Source organism: Pogoniulus pusillus, chromosome 17 (genome assembly GCF_015220805.1).
Source record: "Pogoniulus pusillus isolate bPogPus1 chromosome 17, bPogPus1.pri, whole genome shotgun sequence".
Taxonomy (NCBI): domain Eukaryota; kingdom Metazoa; phylum Chordata; class Aves; order Piciformes; family Lybiidae; genus Pogoniulus; species Pogoniulus pusillus.
In genome coordinates, this window is record NC_087280.1 from 4,929,994 (window position 1) to 4,946,284 (window position 16,291).

The following is a 16,291-nucleotide window of genomic DNA, read 5'->3' on the forward strand; positions in this document are numbered from 1 at the left end:
CTCGCATGGCATAAAGAGATTACTGTGACAAAAGTCACATTATTGCAGAGCATCATCCTTATTTCCCAAGCAGCTTTCAATTAACGCAGTATGCACACACACACAAACCTAGAACAAGAAATTACCTTTTTTTTCCACATTGATATTTTATATAAATCTTTAATTCCAGAAAACCTGGCAGCATTTCACAAACCGCAAGCTGAATCCTGTCAAGTGGTGAGAACTGTAAGTTTGATCCAGACAAACAGCTATGCACATGCCCAGCTCCAAGCATATGGGAGTCTCACTGATCTGTGGGCTTGAAATCTTCTGTGCTTCCAGCAAAGAAAGCTGTGAAGAGCACACTTTGCTGCGAAAGAAGCCAGGAAGGACTGACACTGGTTAAATACTCCGAGTGAAAGACAGCAGGGAGTCCGCAGAGTTGAAAGACTTGTTTTCAAGATATGATTTGAAAAGACTCTTATTACACAGTGTGTGCAACTCAGCTTTCCTAGAAAGGGAGAGCTGTATGCTGGCCTGCAAAGTGGAGACAGAGTGGATATGACTGCTGTCAGTTGGTCCATCAACAGGCAAGTTCCCTTTGAGAGGTAAGGGAAGACTAAAGGGCAAATCAGCTGTAAATAAACAGCAGAAAATGTTGACTGTAACTACCAGAAAGGGAGGACCTGGAAGACACTTTCTATAGGAATACCAGAGATGAAACTAGACAAATCAGACTTTGTGAGGCGTTACATGATGTGATGCATCAAGCAGCAGAGGAATGAAGTTGGTGACTCAGCCCTATTTCCCTCACCCAATATGATTTTGGCCTGGAACACCTTATTACAGCAGATAGGTGGGTAGGCTTAGCAAGTTCAAACTGCACCTTTCATCATACCTTACCAGAACTGCCTCTGTCACTACCTTTGGTCTTCCACCCACATTGTCTTCTCATCTGCCTCCCTGTTAACTGTGACACCCCATTTTTTTGCAGCTGTGCATCTGAGGGCTATGTACAAGCAGGCTGGGGTGATGCCTCACCTACAGCCAGCAGGAGAGCTGGCAGAAGTGGTAAGAATCTCTCTCAGGCACCCAGTGATCCAAACATCATGGTGTCTCCTCACCATCTGGCAGGCCAAACAATTTGCTTCATCAGCCAAGTGTGTCCTGCAGACCATAAATTGTTTAAGTCTAATCTAGAACTTTCCCCATCTCCTTCAGTCTGTTTTTTTTTTGTTGTTGTTGTTGCAGGCTTCAAGAAGCAACATGCAGCTGCACAGGCACCACTCCTCTAAATTCTGCTGCCCTTCTCTGTATTTAGTAGGCATTGTGCAAGCTGCAACCTTGCCTGTGAATTTATTTCTGTAATAAGACCTTGAGAACACATTGGGGCTGCCTCCCTCTCTGGCATACAGAGGCTGCTTCAGAGGTGTAGAGCCATCTGTCATGTCTGACTCATTCCTTTTTCTTCCTTCAGGGATTTGCCATGGGGCTTTGACATGAATATCACACAGGTCATGAGATGAGTCAGGAAATCCTGAATCTCTCAGAGACTGACACGAATGCACACAGGGGAAGACCTGACATCTCTGGGCAGGAAAGAAAATTAGTCGTGGTAAAGTCTCTCAGAGGACTGTTTCAGATTCTAGGGAGTTCCCTTGATTTATATTGCTTGTGAGCACCCTTTTTTTCCCTTTTTTTATGCCTTTCTTCCTGCATATATATCTTCAACATACAGCTAGATAGATTTGCTCTTCCAGGGACCCAAACATTCGGCAAACAGATCCTTGTGTTATGAAGATTACATGCCTGCATAACCTTTGTTTATTTTTCTTCCCTTTCATTTAAATATAATCAGTTTTGTAATAATCCTTAACCAAAACTCACAGAAAAAAAAACACATCAGTTTCCTTGTTGCTTTCTTGGGTAGAACTGTCAAGAAAAAAGGAGGCAAACAGTTTAGACTAAAGCTTTCTTTGCCATTAGCATTTACTGGCAAATGTGTCAGCTAGGTGTGACCCTGGTGACAGAGAAAGGCAGTATCAAGGGGAGAAAGAAATGAAAAAAAATTATGATATTGGGATGAGCCATTAAGGAAATCACCAAAGGTGTGAGGTTGCTGGGCTTCAATTAAAGAATTATTTGGGACTTAAAGAAAAGATGTTACACAGGTGAATTTCAGTTTATGTTAGCCTTTTTTTTCTGCAAATACTGGTCTTTGCAGGTCTGCTGTATTTCCAGCTTTATGCCAAGTGAAGCTCCTGTAAGTTCAGCTGAATGTTTGTCCCTGGCAAAGGACTGATTTATCTCTGTGAGAACAGTTTATGGGTTTGACCCAGTTTTGACCTCACTTTTCTCATTTGCAAACCAGCCCTTAGAAAATGTCTTTCTGTTTAATTCTGATGCTGCTTTCCTGAGAGAAGTGGAAGATACCAAAGAAGGAACTGCCATTTCAGAAATAAGGAAGGCCCAAATCTTTTGTAACCCTGAACTTCAGCAGAAGGAGAAAGAAGAGGATAAATTCAAGGAAATGGAAGGAAGTGTACAGTGGTTTTAGTAACGGATGATGCAGTTTGATAGTTGCTGATCCTGAGGCAGAACAGAGAGTTTTTCACAGGTATCAGGAGAATCCAAGACTAGAAAAGACAAATAATACCTGATACTCAGAGAATGATAAGACAGCAACCTTACCTGTAGCACTAGGCAAAGATAGAAAGATTCCAGGGGATCCTGCTTCCCCAAGAAACACTCTAAGCTGTCTTTGTCACCAAAGCCAAGACTTCACATCAGCTTCTGAGTTCACTGTATCAAAATAATTACTTCAATAATGAAATTACTTTCAAGACATTTTAGACAAAACACATACATGAGTGCACAAAAGCTGATGAACGATGGACTGTGTTTTCAAAGAAGCACAGCATGCAGTGAACACAGGACCGCATAGTTCCTCAAAAACCTATTTTACTTTTAAAGGCTTTACCATTTAAGGAACAACATTTCAAAAACTAACATGCCCTGGCACAGCTCTGGACAGATAATGATACTGTTTCTCAGATGTTCAGGGATAGGGTTTAAGGAAGTGTCCACAGACACTCAAATGCTAGGGCCACAAGTTTAACATTAAAAATAAAACAGTGTCATGTCTTTACCCAGGATGATCAGAGACTAGTTGTCAGTCACAATTCTTCTGAGTCCATCCTGTGGCTGTCAGCAACTGAGTCAGATAGGTCCCTTCTTTAGGGTGTTTTCTTTAGAGTGTTTGTGAAGAGTGTTCCTACCCAGGAAACAGCAATAACCTTTTGGTGAAGGTTTCTTTGCTGTCTGTGGCTTTGTAGTTCTGGTTATACTTACATACATTACTGAATGGTGCATATTTCAGAACAGTCAAAAGCTGACTAGTGTCTGCAGAACAAGGTTAATGATATGTTTTTGTTCCATATGAAAGTTGTGGGAATTAATTTATTAGCCACAGGAAGGCCAAGCCATGTTCATCACAGTCTTGCATTGATGCAGATGGGAATCAGAACCCACTGTACAAACACATTGGAAACTCCTTGTGCATACTTCAAAATGCACAGTGAGGGAATATGTTTGGTGTTCTCCTTTATGGCTCACACAGCCTCTTATTAACAGATGAAAAACACACCTGTGAAAGCAGTAAGGAGCCATGCAGCCCTATCTAAGCCATGCCATTTAATACAATAACAGAACAGGCTGGAGAAAAAAAGGAAACAATGGTATTATTTTTTCTAAACCCATCTGGGTGAGGGAAGAGGTAGCTGCATGGAGCAATGCTGAGCGTGATAACACATCCTTTCCATGGGATCCACACAGAGTCAAAAGCCTTATGGGGCCCAGTAAGGTTATCTTCACTTCCCACCACAGAAACTCAAAACGTCTGTGCAGCAGGAGCAGAGGTCAGGTGTCATGCTCAGTCCTACTAAATGGATTTCTGTCTGGAGAATGATCCAGGGAAATGGGCAGATCCCAAAGCCAAGTACTCACAATGATGAGACACAATCTTAATCAGAGTCAAATATGCAGCTCCTTCACCCTCTTTCTTCTTTCTCATTTTGACAGGCAGTAAAATAGTTAATGTCTCAAAATATCAGCACAGGGCATCTCAGTTGGCAGGCATAGAGATGAGCTAGGCAGGTCACTGTTAGTGTTTCAGGTTCTGCAAGCACAGCCAGACATCATCACATTATTTAGTCTGAAAAACAATCAAATCCATCTCAGCAAACAGACCATCCAGGGTTTCTCATTTGCTCTTACAGCTTTTTGTTGGTAACATTAGTGGTGCCTGAGACTGTACTCTTCCTGTTTAAAACCTCAACACACTTTCTGAAGTGCTGCACAGATACTAACCCCTACCAAGTGTTACAGCAAAGCAGGCAGAGGATGCCTGCTTTGTGAGGAAAGTGTGATACATTTTAGGAGGCAGTGCTATTGCAGAAGCTGGTGTGGAGACAGTCCTACAGCCCCATCATGGTCTAACACTGCAACTACTCAGCTAACTGAACTGCTGATCCAGACTTGGAAGAGACTTCATCAGAGTTACACATGAGCTGGTGTCAGTGCTGGGATTTGTCTTGCTTACACTGTTTGCCAGCAGAGCCCATCTGTCTGAGAAGAGCAAAGACATCTCAAGTCTGGGGCCATTTCTACAGGAGCCCTGTTCACAGCTTTGCTGGAGATTGTGTCCAGCCATGCCTTGTTCTACCCTAACACCTTCCTTGCTCAAAGGGAGGAGGCAAAATGCCATTAAAGCTGTTAGAGCCCTATACTTCTGTACTGAGAATGCCCACAGGGGACATGGAGCAGAGGGGTGGAAAGAGGCACAGAGCCCATGGCCCCAAGAGAAGCAGCATGAGGGGTGGCACATCCACGTGAGCAGATATTGAAGGTTTTATGAGAATCAGTTAATCTCAGATCTCAGGTGCACACTGTAAGCATTTTTTCCCCAATATCAGCACAACAGGACACATTATGCTTCACCAATATCTCACAGTACTCAGAAGAATTAAACTATTTGTGAAATAGATAAGTGATTTTCAATCGTTATCTTGTTTGCAGGTCACAGGGGTCCAGAGACCACAAGATGAGAACTGCCAGGCTCTGGTCAGGGATTTTTCACATACTCTGCACCTAGTAACTTTTGAAGATCAAACACACAATATCAAGTGTGTAGCTGTAGCAGTAAAAAAAAAAAAGTAGTGGTGAGGTATGCCTGGAAAACTAACCCATATATCTTCCCGGCTGAAAGGAAGACAGAAAAGCTAAAACATTTTGTCAGTTATAAAGGTGACTTGAAGCATGAAGAGCTGCCTGAGAAAAAGCCACAGAAAGCATCAGTCTCAGAGAATCAAATGCAAGCCCAAACCTCAGAAATTAATTATCCCAACAATTACCTTTCTGTAAACCTGACACTTCTCCTGCTAGAAACAAATTCTAAGCACAAAAAGCCACCAGAACACTGAGGGATAGCAGACTCACAAGCAGTTGTATTTGCCCTGGAGTTTATAAATAAAGGAAATCTCTTATAGATTTACAACATCAGTGAGTAAAAGGGAAGTAACAGAACCAACATACTTGGCTTTAGGCAAACATTTGAAAGACTGAATCACAAAAGTCTAAATATAACATAAATTCACTTCTCTCTTGACATAACAGCATCCTCATAACTTGAGAATTGCCTCAAGAATTGTGAACAAGGAATAAAAAGACCAAGTTACTGAGCAGGGAAAGATACTTAGTGTGTTTAAAAATGGATTGTTGTAGTGCAGTGCTAAAGCTGAAATCAAGACTTTCATAGTGATCTAGAGGAGACTACCGTTGATGACATTACCAAATGACACAAAGAGGCATAATAATAATGAGGACAAGACACAAATACAAGAGGTGCAGAAAAATCAGAGGCAGTAAAAAGCCCAACTCCATCATCTATAAGCCACAAACCCAGTGAATCCTGGTTTCCTTCAGACTATGCTTTTATATAACTGTCACACTGCATCTCACTTGGTCTCATGCAAAAATCCTCTCTTTCCCAGTTCCTTTCTCTGTCTCCACACTTCTCTCTTTGCACTGGATTCTCCATATTTCCACCCACATTCACCACCTGTTTTGTCTAGGGGAGACAGAGTACATGCTGTGGTTTCAGAATCTACCCTGCCTGGTATATTTTGTTATATTCTTTACTTCAATCTGTTTATGTAAGAAAATGTTTTAATAGATAAGATTCCATCTTTTTGTATGGTATATTCCACGTATGCACAGATGAGCTTGCACTGAGAACACTGCAGCTGTGACCCTAGCAGAAAAATGATCAAAAATCAGAGCAAAGCGTGGGAGTTGGAGGATGGATTTCTGAAGCAAGAACTAAAAGGGCTAAACACCAGAGCGAGCTTCTCAGATGCAGCTAAGGTCCATTGGGGCCCTCCTTTCACACTCCCCACTCCTAGATCTGACTTGCACTTACATAAGCCCCAGGAAAAACACCGAGCAGCCTCAGAACAGCACAGCACGTTTGTGACACCTACAAGGACACAGACTGTGGCAATGTGCTCACCAGAATTATTTTTTTTTCTCTCAAGAGAAGAGTCTTAGCCAGGTGATCTTCTCTCACCTGGCTGAGGAAGATGTATCTAGCCTGAAGAACCAAAGTCTTCTCTAAGTACTCTAACAACAGGACAGTTATACAGGAACACACCAGCTTCCCAGAGGGACAGGAGAGGGAGGAGGGCTGGAGGAAATGAGTTAGAGGGTCTTTATCATCCTCTCTGGGCATCAGGGCAGTTGCACAGCCCTGAATTTATGTTCTGGCTCCCAATATCTGTGGGTTGTAAGCACTAAGTAGAGAGGGATTATTCAGCATTGATACACAGAGGACGCTGGGGATTTAAATAAGAAAAATGAAATTATATTTGGATGAGGCAAGCACAAACTGCATCTTAGCCCAAAGCTTCCTGCCACAGTGACCTAAGAGCCTCTGGAAGCTTCGGAGGAAGCAGTGCCACAGCGCAGAAGAGCGGCAGCAAGGTGAGCATGCTGGGGACAGGAAAGGGCAAGGGCTGCAATTTCACTGGGGTAAAGCAAGCCAGATAAGGCGAGGTGTAGGAAAGAAGCCCTGATTAGAGACTGTATAGAAACTTCCTCTGGCCCAGCTGTTTAGAAGCCTTAGCCCTGCCACGCTGGTGAGGCAGCGTCAGTACCGGCTGCGCTGCCGGCAGCCCCGAGAGCCCGGGCCAGGCCCCGGCAGCCAGGCGGCGTTTTGCGGTGAGCACACACTGCCACCTAGCGCCCAGCCGGCTGCCTGCAGCAAACGGGTCGCAGCCAAGCGGCCCCCAGGGCTCTTCCGGGCCAGACGCTGCCCCTCGGTGCAGCCTGACCGAGAGCACTGACACAGGATGAAAAACAGGTAGAACTTTTAATGGTTTGTGTGCTTGAAAGGAAGAAAAAGTCCCTATTATGTTCACAACGAAAGAAGACATATCAGTAGAGGCAGCGGCCCTTCTGTGAGCTCTGAAGTTGCCTTCCAGCACTGAGGACAGTCAACCTCCTTTGATCCACCACCTGCAGCAGACTGCAGGGAGCAAGTCCTTCAGCTTAGATGAGCCATGTCAAAACTGAACACGAGCCTTCTAAGAGAGAGAAGCGGTTTATTGTCCCCTTTCTCTGTCTCATTCTCAGCTTCTTGACAGCTGATTTGGGCTTAAGTTACCTAAATTCAAACAGTAACATTAACCCAAATAACTAATCCAGGGAACTATCCCTCTGTGTGGCTGTTGGCCTTGTCAACAAATACAGCTGGAGCATCAACTCTGCACCAACATGAACGTTTTTACAGATAAGATTCTGTCTTTTTGTTCAGGTACTCTAGAAATCACCAAAACCAACAGCTTACTCATTGATTTATCTTTGCAGTTACACAAAGGCTTACACCTCCCCCCCCCCCCCCCCCCCCCCAGGCAAGTAGTTTAACCAGCAACATTTTCAAATCCTTTTTTCATTCACAACTTCTTTTTTTTTTTTTTTTCACAAGAAGGGCTTTTAGAAACACACAGTGATTCACCAGCTAGTGGAGCTCAGTAAAGAGCAGGAAGATTTGTCTACAGGCATTCTCTGAATTGGAAGTGAATTGTGACTCAGCTGCCTTTATTAATTTTCCACTTTCACTCCCAGGAAAATGTCTGCCTTTGGATCTTATTGGGTTTTTTCGCTAGCAGAAAGTATCATGAATGCACTGAAGTCGCTGTGGAGCTATCCATGCAATCTATCCACTGTGGAGCTATCCATGCAATCTATCCACTGTGGAGCTATCCATGCAATCTATCCACCGTGGAGCTATCCATGCAATCTATCCACCGTGGAGCTATCCATGCAATCTATCCACCGTGGAGCTATCCATGCAATCCATCCACCGTGGAGCTATCCATGCAATCTATCCACCGTGGAGCTATCCATGCAATCCATCCACTGTGGAGCTATCCATGCAATCTATCCACTGTGGAGCTATCCATGCAATCTATCCACTGTGGAGCTATCCATGCAATCTATCCACTGTGGAGCTATCCATGCAATCTATCCACTGTGGAGCTATCCATGCAATCCATCCACTGTGGAGCTATCCATGCAATCTATCCACTGTGGAGCTATCCATGCAATCTATCCACTGTGGAGCTATCCATGCAATCTATCCACTGTGGAGCTATCCATGCAATCCATCCACTGTGGAGCTATCCATGCAATCTATCCACTGTGGAGCCATCCATGCAATCTATCCACCGTGGAGCTATCCATGCAATCTATCCACCGTGGAGCTATCCATGCAATCTATCCACCGTGGAGCTATCCATGCAATCTATCCACCGTGGAGCTATCCATGCAATCCATCCACTGTGGAGCCATCCATGCAATCTATCCACTGTGGAGCTATCCATGCAATCTATCCACTGTGGAGCTATCCATGCAATCTATCCACTGTGGAGCTATCCATGCAATCCATCCACTGTGGAGCTATCCATGCAATCTATCCACTGTGGAGCCATCCATGCAATCTATCCACCGTGGAGCTATCCATGCAATCTATCCACCGTGGAGCTATCCATGCAATCTATCCACCGTGGAGCTATCCATGCAATCTATCCACTGTGGAGCTATCCATGCAATCTATCCACTGTGGAGCTATCCATGCAATCTATCCACCGTGGAGCTATCCATGCAATCTATCCACTGTGGAGCTATCCATGCAATCTATCCACCGTGGAGCTATCCATGCAATCTATCCACCGTGGAGCTATCCATGCAATCTATCCACTGTGGAGCTATCCATGCAATCTATCCACCGTGGAGCTATCCATGCAATCTATCCACTGTGGAGCTATCCATGCAATCTATCCACTGTGGAGCTATCCATGCAATCTATCCACTGTGGAGCCATCCATGCAATCTATCCACTGTGGAGCTATCCATGCAATCTATCCACTGTGGAGCTATCCATGCAATCTATCCACTGTGGAGCTATCCATGCAATCTATCCACCGTGGAGCTATCCATGCAATCTATCCACTGTGGAGCTATCCATGCAATCTATCCACTGTGGAGCTATCCATGCAATCTATCCACCGTGGAGTTATCCATGCAATCTATCCACTGTGGAGCTATCCATGCAATCTATCCACCGTGGAGCTATCCATGTAATCTATCAAAGCCCTGCAGAACAGATCTTCTCAGCAGAAGTACAGACTAACAGTAATGTTCTAGAACAGCTGTAACAGCTGTGGGTAGGTCCAGTTATCAGCTGCTGAAATTAGTCAAGACATGAACTTTTACAGGACCTGGTGTTGCTGAATTCATGCTTCTCACTGTTTTGTTACCCAAAATGACCAAGCAAAGCAACCACAACAACTCCATACTACTTATGGGATCAATAAATATGAATTATAAACTGAGAAAACAGCCCATTGAGCTCCAGGGGACGCCTGCCCAGCAAGTCCAGCGAGCTTTCAATGAGGCCTTATCTGAAGAGTAAGAACTGAATGGATACCTTGAGTATTTTGCTTGTAGTACAAGCCAGGGAAGAAAACGTTATAGTTAATATAAACTAGTAAAATATTAACACATTATCTTTCAAATGTATTTGCAGCAGGAACTGAATATTCAAAGAATCATAAATCATGGACCAAATTGCAAGATGTTAACCCCCCCAGATCTTTGAACTAAAATACACACACAGGTTTCTTAATGCCTCTATTTAATGGTTGGGGTTTTTTGGGGTTTTTTTTGCTTCTTTTCTTGGGGACATGAGGATATTTTCATAGTTTTCTTGGGCATTTTGTCTGCTAAAGCATATCTTAAAATGAAAATAGCAGCTCTTAAATACTTATTCCAGAAACTGAGTCTTTAAAGCAAAGCACAAACTACCATGCAAAGAGCTATATTAAAGGAGTTATTTACTTTGGAAGCATGAACGCTTGTGTTAGGATGAAATTATGATCAAACTTCTATTTGCTCTAAAGTCATTTACAGAAGATTATTCTCTTCATGCAGTCAATAGAATTAAAAGATGCCCAGTGTCTTAAGTACCATAAGGAACTATGAAAAGCATTACTGCAATGATATTTTGCAGGTTGCAGAAGCAAAGGCAGCATCGAGCATTCAGTTTCCAACATTAAGCTTCTTAAACTTCTGTTGGGACTCTCTTCAGACCACCTATGATTGTGAGACATGCATGCTGGTTTGGCTTAATTAAAGCAACCAGAACATTTACTGGGCCACATCACTCTTATCTAGGAAAATAAAGTGTAGGCTTTAATCTAGGCCCACAAGCAGTGCCATAGAAATAATTGGGAATTAAGTGTGGACTTTACACTAAAAGCAAATGCTCAGCAGTTTTGCTGGATCAAGAGCTGTAGGTGGTTAGTGATGCCATGGTTTCTATGACAACTAAGTGTGATATGACACAAAGGATTATTACTTAAAGGAATACAATTACATCTCTTCTTCAGCTGTGCCCTGTGCCTACCTCATGTACAATTCTGCTTGCCTTTGTGGAATCATCAAGCCCACACCCATAAGGGGAAGACTTCAGCAGACCAGGCTGCAAGTGAGCAAATGACACTACTCCCCTTCCTATTCCTGCAGATTTCTATTCCTGCAGACTCAGGGCTGCACCACCTTTTCAGGTATAGCTGCAGCCCAGAAGCCTGATGATAGCTGAAGGATACTGCAGCTGCAATGCAAGAAACCAAGAGCCAGGCAGAGAGCAGCAGAGCAGGTGCTGTGAGCCCAGGCTCCCTCTCTTGAGCCCTCACAGTCCTAGCACTGTTCCCTGAACCTACCACCCGGCCTAAGGGGCTGGCCCCACATCGTTTTGAAGGCTTGAGTGTCTACAGAATTAGTAAGAGAATTCTAGTACAAGCAGGTCTCACCTTCACAGCCTCCTTGCTCCATCTCAGCAGCAATGTCTACCAGCTCACTGAATCTCAGCCCTGAAGACTGCTGAAACTCCACACCACTCTTGCTTTCTGATTAACTCATTATCCATTTGGCTTCATCTATAAGAATGTTTGATCTCTTGGAGAAGTCCTCCAGCTGGCTACATGTGTTTCTATGATCTCTACAAACATAACAGAAAGGTATTTTCATCCCTCAGGAACAGGTAACCAACAAATACGAACTACTTACTACTAAAAAGCTAGTTTGGTAGAGAGTAAGAAATACCCAAGAAGAAGTAAACAGTTTCACTGTCCTTGGTGTAACAGCAGCCTGCTTTTTAACTAAGAGCAGGTAACCCATACTTTCTGACCTCCAGCAGCTGGATGGCTCCAGCACTTTCTCAGCTGCTCATGTGCTTTGCTTACATTCACTTCAGCTCACTGCAACCATCTTGGGTAGGACTATCTTCTTCACTGTCTCGTTTTCAGGGAACAGTCTGTCTCTCAAGCTGTTATGCATTCAGGACACACTGATTCACCTGCCACTTTTACAGGCAAATGAGAAGCAGTGTTGCAAATCTGTTCAATGGCCATTTTAAGCACATGGCTGGCTTTGTAGCAAACAGCTCACTCTAGATTAGGATAAACGCCTTACCAAGGAGATTAGTGCCACTGCACTTGTGAAGTCATGATATTCCTCACAAATAAAATCAGTGACTATAAATAGCCAGCACATCTTCCACCCTATGAGATTATGAATTTCTCCCTTGCAAAACTGATGAGCTCACTGGGAGATAATTTTGTGATGGCCAGATAGCTTCAACATAAGATTGAGCCCATCATCATTAGCCCAATTAAAGCTCTCTTTTATACCAGTAAAATAACAGATGTGCTGATAAAGTGCCTCAGTGTATTGTTACTGTAATACCCACAGCTGCTCTGAACACATCCATGTAATCAATACAGCCCACTAAAAGGTTTCTAAATGAGTTAACTCTTCCAGGAACCAGGCAGACTACTGAGGGCCTACTTGCTTATACAATCTCGTGGGTTTTCGTTCTGTGTTTCTTTTATTTAGAGAAGCATTAAGTCCAATCAGGAGCTGATCACACACACTTGAGCAGAGCACAATATGAATGCCACATGCTATTATCGTAATAGGAGTTGAGCAAGGGAACCTGGCCTTCAGGCTACTTCTCTCATGTTATAAAAACACTTACCCTATCCTGCATCATGCTGACAGAACTAGGTTAGGGCAGAGCACAGTGTACCACAACTACCACAGGGAGGAATAGGAGAAGAGTAGGCAAAGACAGTGAGTTCTTACTCCAGTTTAGCAGCAGTCACAACAGCATCTCCTACAGTAGCCTCAGCAACTTGATCAAAAGATCCTATTTTGCCACCTAAGCTGCAGGCCACCGTTTAACACAAACTGGCTCTCCAGTTCATTTTGGTGGCTATGTCCCCACTCATCATACTGCAGATGCCAACAACTGCAGAGCTCTCCAGGGCAGCAGAGAATTGCACTCTTGTTTAAAGGCTGTGGGCATAACTACAGCCATCAGGTTCCTGCCCTCTTTTCTGGGATGGATTAGAAACATTCCCAGGAGCCACACAAAATCTCTTTGAATGTCTACATTTACTATACATCCAGGACAAACAAATCTCTCAGGTCAGCTCTCCCTGCACACATTTCCCAGGAGATATGAAGCTTTTATTGTTGGCCCAATCGCTTGAACTTCAGACTTACTTATCCATAAATCTCCTTTTTTAATCCCACACTTTAATTTCATGTATTTTCTGCACTCTGCAGACCCAGGTTTCCTAGCAGCTGCAGATACGCATTCAAAGCAATCCTATCAGACCCCTACAGCATTGCAGGAGAGCTTCACAGCCCAAAATCTAGCACTGAGCCTCCTCTCAAAGTTAACTCCAGGCAGTCACATATGAAGCAATAATGCTTAGTACTGTATATACTATGGAGAAGTTACAGAGAGATGTTTTTCACACTCAGCAGTCATCACATGCTTATGGCCTGCTATGGGGGGCTAGGCAGCAAATTCTTCTTGACCTAAGCAGACCTTTTCACTTGTTCATCAGTCTCTGTTGCTCGTGCCACTAGAAATGGAAACAGGCAACTCTGCACTTCCCAGGCTGAAACATAACCCTTTCAGAAGTTCATTTTGAAATGTGTCTCAAAGATCAGACAAAGATGGTAGCAGGATGTGTAGTTCTAAAAACTTGTCAAAATCCCTTTGGGAGATAAAATAGCACACATATTTTTTTAAGGGGTTCCCATCTATCTGAACTACCTCATTGTTCTTTGAAGCTAAGGCAGCTCAGATGAAACTTAGCTGAGAATAGATATCTTGAAGCTGGGTTTATGAAGCTTTTCTTACACCAGAATGCATAACAAAATTCATAAGCTGCAGCTCAGGCCTAATGCCTCTTTCACCTTCAATAGAAAAAGAGAGTCATGTAGTCCTCAACTGCAAAGACAGAGCACCCCAGGATGGGCCCTGCAGCAACTCCTCACTGCCAGTTATAGCTGCAGAGGAGCAGCTGGTGACAAGGATATAGCACTAAGCTTTCTGGACTGGCTCTGACTGGGAGATGCCTCTTGGCAACTGTAGCATTCTGCCTGCCGTTCCTGTTGGTCCTGGTACAGCTCAGAGTCCCTATCGCTACTACAGACCCAGCTCTCAGCTGGCCCAGGTGGTCAACACCAAGTTTTGTCTGCTTGCTTTTAAATCCCTTCAGAGGTTGTCTACAAAGGCTTTGTGGTCCACAAGAAGCAGTGTCCTCAGTGGCAGTGAATTCTACATTGCTTCAGTTGTAGATCTGTGTCTTACAGTCCCCATACAGGAAATTAAGCCCACAACAGCTACATCTTCCAAACAAAGATTCTGTGAAGGCTGCACCACTCTCTGGTGTTTTGAAATTTCCAGTGGACCACATCAAGTCACGGTGAAGTGAGAAATGGTGTTTAAACTCAACGTTTTATCAAGAAGTAGCACCTTGTCTGTAATGGGAATAGTATTGTCTTGTTTCAAAAAGTCCCACATCTCTCACAATCCTTTAAGCTCCCCTAACTACACATATTATCATAAAACTACAGCTTGCTTCCTGTTGTTTCACTCAGTTTGCTCTCCTGTTGTTTCACTCAGTTTGCTCTGTGTGCCTGGCAGCGTTTTGCAGAATGACTGCTTCTCTAAGACTGTCAATCGTTTTCCCCTGTTGTCTGTGTGGGTTTTTCACTCATTGTCAAACATTTAAAGAAAAAAAATTCCTACAGTGGAGGAAAAGGAAAGTGTCCTGATAATGCATTCAAAGCAGCTGGGGGCAGTGGGATATGTAGTGCCAAGAACTCCTCTAATTCTTTCAAAAGTGAACACAGTCTCCTCCTGCACCGAAAGTCAAGAGGTTCTCAGACTAGCACTGTCCATGGCAATTTCACAGTTTCATCTCTACTGATTAAATGAAGCACAGATACACTGAGTTAATGAGCGCAAGTTCAGTGAGGAGGATAACTTCTGCTTAGTACTTTTACCTTAGAAAGACAAAGTTGGCTAACTTCATTCTTCTTAGTGTGGAAAGAAAGCATGTAGTTATCAAGACAACAAACTCAGAACTTTTGGGGGTTTATCTCTCCCAATATGTAGAAATTTACAAATCTTTAGTTCTGCTTTTGTTGGCTTACTCATTTGTGGGCATCAGTTCCCAAAGGTAAGATCTGCAGTCCTCCAAAGAGCGGCACCTACCTTCAGCTTCTGTCTCCCAGCAGCTCAAGGTGCTCCTCTAGACACCAGTCTAACCCAACAGGCTGCATCTGAGATGACATCTGAGATGACAGCACCTCATCATCAGCAGTTATGGAGAAATTCTCTTGTTGAACTCTTGGGTGCTACATTTGTCATCATTTACAGAAAAGCCTGCCCAAGAAAGAGACTCTCCAGCACTTGCAGAGCTTCTACCTAAATAAGGATAGAAGGCATAGTATTCTCTGTGACACATATCTATGATGTTTAATACAAACATCTTTCTTCAACACACTTACCCATAAGCAGGAGCCATCTGCACCTCGTGTTTGCTGTTCATTCCAAGCCTGGGAAAGCAGCAAGAAGGAAAGAGCATGGTTAATAGCCTATAAGCTTGATTCACCTCCCGCGGGCGGCAGAGCAGGGAAGGGTGTGCTAGTTTGAAGCAGGCTAGAATGTTCTGGTGAGAAGAACTAGATTACAGGGTGTGGAAAGAAAACAATGGTGATGTCTACTTCACCCACAGGCTTGCTGAGATGTATAGGAACAAGAAATAAAAACATAGATAACTCACTTTCACTTGGGCTGCTGGCTGAGCTGCATCTTACTCTCTAACCTCACCCTCCATTTTTGGGACTAATCCACTTTGCTTCCTACCCCCCTGGCCGAACCTCTATTCTTCCTTGGGACTGGGGTAAGGTTGAGAGGGGTAGGGGGAAGGTGAAGGGGTGCTTGAGAGCCCCTCCTGGGGACTCAGGCTCCTGGGGGGGCTGTTGTGTTTCTGTATTACCTTTTGTCTTGTATATTTCTGTATATAACTGTATATACTGTAAATATCTGCTTGTATCTTGTGCCAGCTGTAAATATAAGCTTCATTCATACTTCCAGAGCTGGCTGAGTCTAGCCTGGGTGATTTCCAAAGTGGGGGGGCGGGGAACACCCAAACCAGCGCAGCAGGGTTAGAAGGATGTCTCAGCCCCAGGCACAGCTAATCCCAAGGAGCTGGCCAGAAGATGGCGCAAGAGGAACAGTTTTCCAGGAAAGCCACCAGCTGTGACTCGCTGGCTGCTGCTGAGTCAGCCAGAGCGGGACCCTTTCTCACACACCGGGCTGAAGCTG

At 43.9% G+C, this 16,291-nt stretch overlaps 1 long non-coding RNA gene across 2 annotated transcripts in view; it reads right to left on the reverse strand.

Moving 5' to 3' along the window:
- Positions 1 to 15,133: 15,133 nt before the first annotated feature.
- Positions 15,134 to 16,291, reverse strand: part of LOC135182695 (uncharacterized) — a 56,012-nt gene continuing 54,854 nt past the window's right edge. For both annotated transcript variants that reach the window (XR_010305270.1, XR_010305271.1), the window contains exons 5-6: positions 15,472 to 15,519; positions 15,134 to 15,388 (exon numbers count right to left, since the gene is read on the reverse strand). This is a non-coding gene — a long non-coding RNA (uncharacterized LOC135182695). The remainder of the gene's footprint in view (positions 15,389 to 15,471; positions 15,520 to 16,291) is intronic.